Source organism: Gekko japonicus, unplaced genomic scaffold (assembly GCF_001447785.1).
Source record: "Gekko japonicus isolate JY-2015 unplaced genomic scaffold, Gekko_japonicus_V1.1 scaffold238, whole genome shotgun sequence".
Taxonomy (NCBI): Eukaryota; Metazoa; Chordata; class Lepidosauria; order Squamata; family Gekkonidae; genus Gekko; species Gekko japonicus.
The window spans coordinates 716479-722337 of record NW_015161411.1 but is presented as its reverse complement, the minus strand read 5'-3'; the positions used below and the strand labels follow the sequence as shown (position 1 = coordinate 722337).

The window sequence follows — 5859 nt, the reverse complement described above, 5'->3', positions numbered from 1 at the left end:
GGTTCCTCAGTGGAACAGGCTGTGGAACAGGCTTCCTCGGGAGGTGGTGGGCTCTCCTGCTTTGGATGCTTTCAAGCAGAGGCTGGATGGCCACTTGACAGCCATGTGGATTCTGTGAACTAAGGCAGATCATGAGAGGGAGGGCAGGGAGGGGTGCCTCAGGGCTTAGTTCTCGTGGCCCTTTCTTACCCGGCCAGGGAAACGCCGATTGCCATTTTGTGGTCAGGAAGCCATTTTGGCCGGGGATCCTGGAGGGTTTTTTTTGTCATCTTCTGGGCGTGGAACGGTGGTGCACTGGAGGGGGTGGGTAGTTGTGAATTTATTTATATTTTATTTATTTATTCGGGTATTTCTACCCCGCCCTACCCCGCGAACGGGCTCAGGGCGGCTTACAGAGGCCTAAGCCATACATAAAATTCAATAAAATTCAATAAAATCACAATCACAACCAATACATAACATTAATAATAAGAGTGTGCTATAATTAATAATAAGAGTGTGCATTATGCAGGGGGTTAGACTAGATGACCCTGTATTTCTTCCAACTTTATGATCCCAAACTGCAGATAGGGTTCACATTTTGGGGGGGAGGGGGCAGAAATTCCTGTGCAGAAATCCAAAGGCCAGGAGAGAAATTAGCAGATCGGAGAGCAGGCCGGATTCAAACCTCTTTGATACAGGAGAACGATTCACACATTTCACTTCCTGCTTGAATTGATGCTGTCTACCTCCTCAGGATCCCCCTGCAGGCAGAAGCCGACCTCTGTATCTAATAGCATAGTCTGCCCCCCCCATCTGCGGGCATCTAAACCTGCAGCTCAGGGCCACACTGAGACTAAACAGATTTTTCTGCAAACTTGGGGGGACCCCCCCCCCCCCGGGTTCACGGAAGAATCTCAGATCTTAACAGAATTATATTGGGGTTGAATTCCCCCCCCCCATTGTAATGCCTAAATTGGAAAGTTCAGCAGTTGTACTTCTAAGTGGCCGTGGCATGTCGTGGTCCGGGACCTGCGTTGTGCACGTGCAGGGACGAGTGAGGTTTGGAAGGAATGCGTGAGCCTGAGACTCACTGTAGATCTCACTGTGCTATTGCGACCAGCTGGAGAAGAGGGCAAGGGTTCCTTGGAACTGCGTGCCGGCTGTGAAAACCCGACCTGCCTGCCTCTCGTGTTTGCCAGCCTCTGGAACGATGTGCAGCTATTAGGGTGAGGCAGTTAAGGCAGCCCATTGTGTTAGCCGCTAAAAACAACAACAACAACAAAAAACCCGTGGCGCTTGTGCATGACCTGTTTGCGTCGTGTGATCGCCTCTGTGTTTTCTGCCTACTGTTGATGGCAGCTGAGTAAATCTGAGACCAGCACGTGATGCTGCGTAATATTTGTAACAAGCTTTGACCCCCGTTTTATATATGTAAATAAGTATAGTCAAAGGTTGGGTGCTTCACCTCCCCGTATGCTCGTAGGCGGAGAGCTGGTTGTAACCTTTCTTGGTTATTGATAGCGGTAGGCGTTGGAAGCAGTATTTATTTCCCATGACAAGGGGCTGATCTTGCCAGCGGGGGTGTGTGTGTGTGTCTGGGGTCATGCGCCCACCATCGGTAGCCCTGGCACGATGACGCCGCATTTGCCGCTTAGCAGTCGGGGCCACGTTGGGCTTGGCTCCTTGCGGGCTGCCAGCGAGAATGGGGCGGGCCATAGTCGAGACGAATTCAGATGCCAGGAACCATCCGTGCATGTTCATGTCCTGAGGAAAGGGAGGGAGCGCATGTGGAAGATGCAGGAGGGGCACCCGGGACGCAGTGAGGATGCGGACATCCCCGGTTGTGGGCACGCCAACTGTGTGTCTGCCCTTCCCTGACACGACACCATTCGCAAAGTAGGTCGTTCATGGAGACAGTATAAGAAACGACAGCGAACAAGGCTCTGATGCCTCACTTCAGACTGTGCTACAGGGAGTCCTAAGAGTATAAGAACATAAGAGAAGCCCTGTTGGATCAGGTCAAGGGCCCATCCAGCCCAGCACTCTGTGTGACACAGGGGCCAAAACCCAGGGGCCCTCAGGAGGTCCACCAGCGGGGCCAGAACTCCAGAAGCCCCTCCCACTGTGGCCCCCCCAAGCACCAAGAGTACAGAGCATCCCTTGCTCCAGACAGAGTGTTCCATCTATACCTTGTGGCTGATAGCCACCGATGGACTTCTACTCCAGGTGTTTTATCCAGTCCCCACTTGAAGTTGTCTATGCCTGTAGCCACCACCACTTCATGCAGCAGTTAATTCCACATTTTTATTACTCTTTGGGTGAAGAAGGACTTCATGGGGAGCTTAGCAGGGTTCCTTGGTGACACAATGAGGAATTTCACATTACCCTTTTTAAGCCGTTTTTGATCCGTCGTGGAGTAAACCGGTATAGGGCTGCCATTTCACACATGGCTTTCCCCTTCCGGTAAAGAGCTGGATCTGAAGCGGTTTCCCATTTCAGACTGCACCGCTTTCCCCCCACCGTTTTTTGCCCGCGCGGGCGATCTCTGGCTTTTTTTTTTTAACGTTCGCTTTATAGCGCTATAGTGCTATAACACAACACTCCAGGCATTCCAATGGGGTTGATATAACGTTGTTCCGTTCTAGCGTTATACCGTTATAGCGCTATAAAGCGAACGTTTTTTAAAAAAAAGCCGGAGATCACCCACGCGGGCGGAAAATGGCGGGAAAAAGGACATCAGAACCGGGAGAGGAAACTGAAGAGTACTTGGAAGCGGTTGACAGGTAAAACGCTTCAGCCCCATTTCCTAAACGGGACAGAAGCGTTTGTGTGTGAAATTACAAATATATTCTGATAGGGAACCGGTTTTAAAGCGGAAATTCCTCAATGTGTTCGACTTGCTGGGTTGAGTGTGAATCCGCTTCCCTGGTACTTCAAGTTTGAATGGCAGAAGCGGCTAGGAAGCTGTTTTAACAGTTGCTCTGTGGATAATAGCGTTCCCTCCGTACCATAACATCATCCTCATTTAGCCACAAGGTATAGATAGGAACTTTCAGTCGGGGGAGGTGTTTCCAGTGCCGCCTTCCCGGAGAAGAGGAAGAGATTGGATTTATCCCCCGCCCTTCACTCAGAGTCTCAGAGCGGCTTACGAACTCCTTTCCCTTCCCCTCCCCACAACAGGCACCCTGTGAGGTAGGCGGGGCTGAGAGAGCTCAAAGAGAACTGCTCATGAGAGAACAGCTCTGAAAGAATTTGTGACTGACCCAAGGTCACATCAGCAGCTGCATGTGGAGGAGTGGGGAATCAAACCCGGTTCTCCCAGATTAGAGTCCGTGCTCCTAACCACTAGAAGAGAAGAAGAAGAAGAGAAGAGATGGGATTTATCCCCCGCTCTTCACTCAGAGTCTTAGAATTGGCTTACAAACTCCTTTCCCTTCCCCTCCCCACAACAGACACCCTCTGAGGTAGGTGGGGCTGAGAGGGCTCTTTCCAGAACTGCTCTTTCTTCAAGAACAGCTCTGAGAGAACTATGGCTTGCCCCAGGTCATCCAGCAGCTGCAAGTGGAGGAGTGGGGAATCAAACCCGGTTTTCCCAGATTAGAGTCCGTGTTCCTAACCACTAGAAGAGAATAAGAGGTGGGATTTATACCCCGCCCTTCACTCAGAGCCTCAGAGTGGCTTACAATCTCCTTTCCTTCCCCCTTCCCACAACAGACACCCTGTGAGGTAGGTGGGGCTGAGAGAGCTCTTTCCAGAACTGCCCTTGAGAGAATAGCTGTGACAGAACTATGGCTTGCCCCAGGTCATCCAGCAGCTGCAAGCAGAGGAGTGGGGAATCAAACCTGGTTCTCCCAGATTAGAGTCCGCGCGCTTAACCCCGACACCAAAACTGGCTCTCTAGCAGCTGGCCCCAGTAGCTCTCCAGCAGGGCAAAAAGATGACGGCCATCGTCTTCCGCTTGTCCCCAGCCTCCTGGGCTTGGTAGGGAACTGCCCCTGAAGATGGAGGCTCTGTGAAACTTAGGACAGTGTTGATGATGTCCTTTAAATGCTTGAACTCCAATCGTAGAAACATAGAGCTGGAAGGCACCCCATGGGGTCATCTAGTGCAACCCCCTGCACAATGCAGGAAATTCACAAATGCCTCCCCTCTCCTACTCTTCTAGTGACCCCTCCTCTGTGCCCATGGGATTTTGTAAAAGCTGGACCTTTGAATGCTGTGGTGAACAAAAGATGGGTGGGGCTCACTGTTCCCTCTAAGCTGAGTTAGTGTGAGCTAGCTCACAGTTTTTTAGCCTCCAGCTCACACGTTTTTGTCTCCGCTTGGGAAGGAGGCCTCCAGAGCAGGCTATTTTATGCAGCAGCCAAATCGCTCGCTCACAACTTTAACGCCAGTAGCTCACAAAGTAGATTTTTTTTTGCTCACAAGACTCCACAGCTTAGAGGGCGCATGGGTCTCACCCTTTTAAAACCCATCTTTGCCGGCGGGTGTCGCTCCATCTCTGAGGGAGCGGATTGCAAAAGTTTAATGTAATCACGTTTTTCCCGGCCGCTTGGATTTTGAACCTGGGCTTTGCTTCCCTAGGCAGGGTCTATGAAGTTGGCTTCTATGCGCGGGGGGCGGGGACTCTCATTCAGCAGACAGGAGGATGGTAGCCTGTTACACCCTAGGAGCATTTAGTTCACCACTCCACCTAAGAGCAGAGCTAGCCAATGAGCGCGTGTCTCTCCCAGGGCATTGTGACATGTGCCGGCTCACATCAGAATGTGTGGACCATCCTATTGGGAAAGGGGGGTCGGGACTGTGCCGTTGGAGGGGGAGGTGCAGGGGGAACAGCAAACATCTGGTTCTCCTCGGGTGCTCTGCCCTGCCAGGGTGCCGAGACCTTCTCCCTCGGCCGCGGCGCCGTGCCCGAGATCAGAGAAGGCGCCCTGGGCAAACTTTGCCCAGCCCGACCTTGTTGGCTCAGCTGCTACCTCCAGACCTGCCAAACAGAGCTTGCTTGTGACCTCATCAGCTGCTGCTAAGGATCGGTCCCTCCCTGGCTTTCTCCACCCCCCCGCCTCCGTCCGGCGGCCAGCCAGCCACCCTGGGCGCTCAGGGCCAGGAGGAAGAGGCGACTGCTTCCTCCTGGCCGCGGCCCCGTGGTAGGGCGGGAGGCAGGGGAAAAGGTGGAGCCAGGGAAGCGCACCGATCCGGGGACAAAAATGGCAGCCAGCTTCCGTGCGGCACGCCCCTCGTCATGGGCGGTGTGAGGTCCTTGCCGAGCACGAGCCGTCGTAGGGTACGCGCGGGTCCCCGCGCGGACAGCCCCCGGAAGCTGGACAGACCCGTTCCCTGCCGTCTGCCTCCCAAGTTCCCAGAGCCTGTAAGATTTGGGGGGAGGGCTGGGGAACGGAGGGGTGGTTCCACACATGCGAAGATGGCCCTAGAAGGGGACCAGACAAATCCGTGGAGGATAGGCGTATTCAGGGTCACCTAGCCCCATGATTTCCCTGGCGTGGACGCCCAAGGCTAGCCTGATCCCATTGGATTTCAGAAGTTAAGCAGGGTCAGCCGTGGTCAGTACTTGGATGGGAGACCACCAAGGAAACCCTTGCAGATGCAGGCAATAAGACACCATTTTTGTTTGTCTCTTGCCTTGAAATTTCAAACGCTAAGCAAGGTCTGCTGTGGTTAGTACTGGGATGGGAGAGCACGAAGGAAGTCCAGGGTCGCCGTGCAGAGGCAGGCAATAGGAAACCACTCCTGTTTATCACTTGCCTTGAAATCTCGTAAGCGAAGCAGGGTCGGCCCTGGTTGGTACTTGTCTGGGAGACCACTAAGGACGTTTGGAGTTGATACATGGAGGAAGGCAATGGCAAGCCACCTCTTTCC

General features: G+C 53.2%; 1 protein-coding gene across 6 annotated transcripts in view; it reads left to right on the top strand.

The window, feature by feature from the left end:
- EIF4G1 (eukaryotic translation initiation factor 4 gamma, 1) overlaps window positions 1-5859 on the top strand; it is a 134814-nt gene that overhangs the window by 62296 nt on the left and 66659 nt on the right. The gene's annotated exons all lie outside the window — the stretch shown is intronic.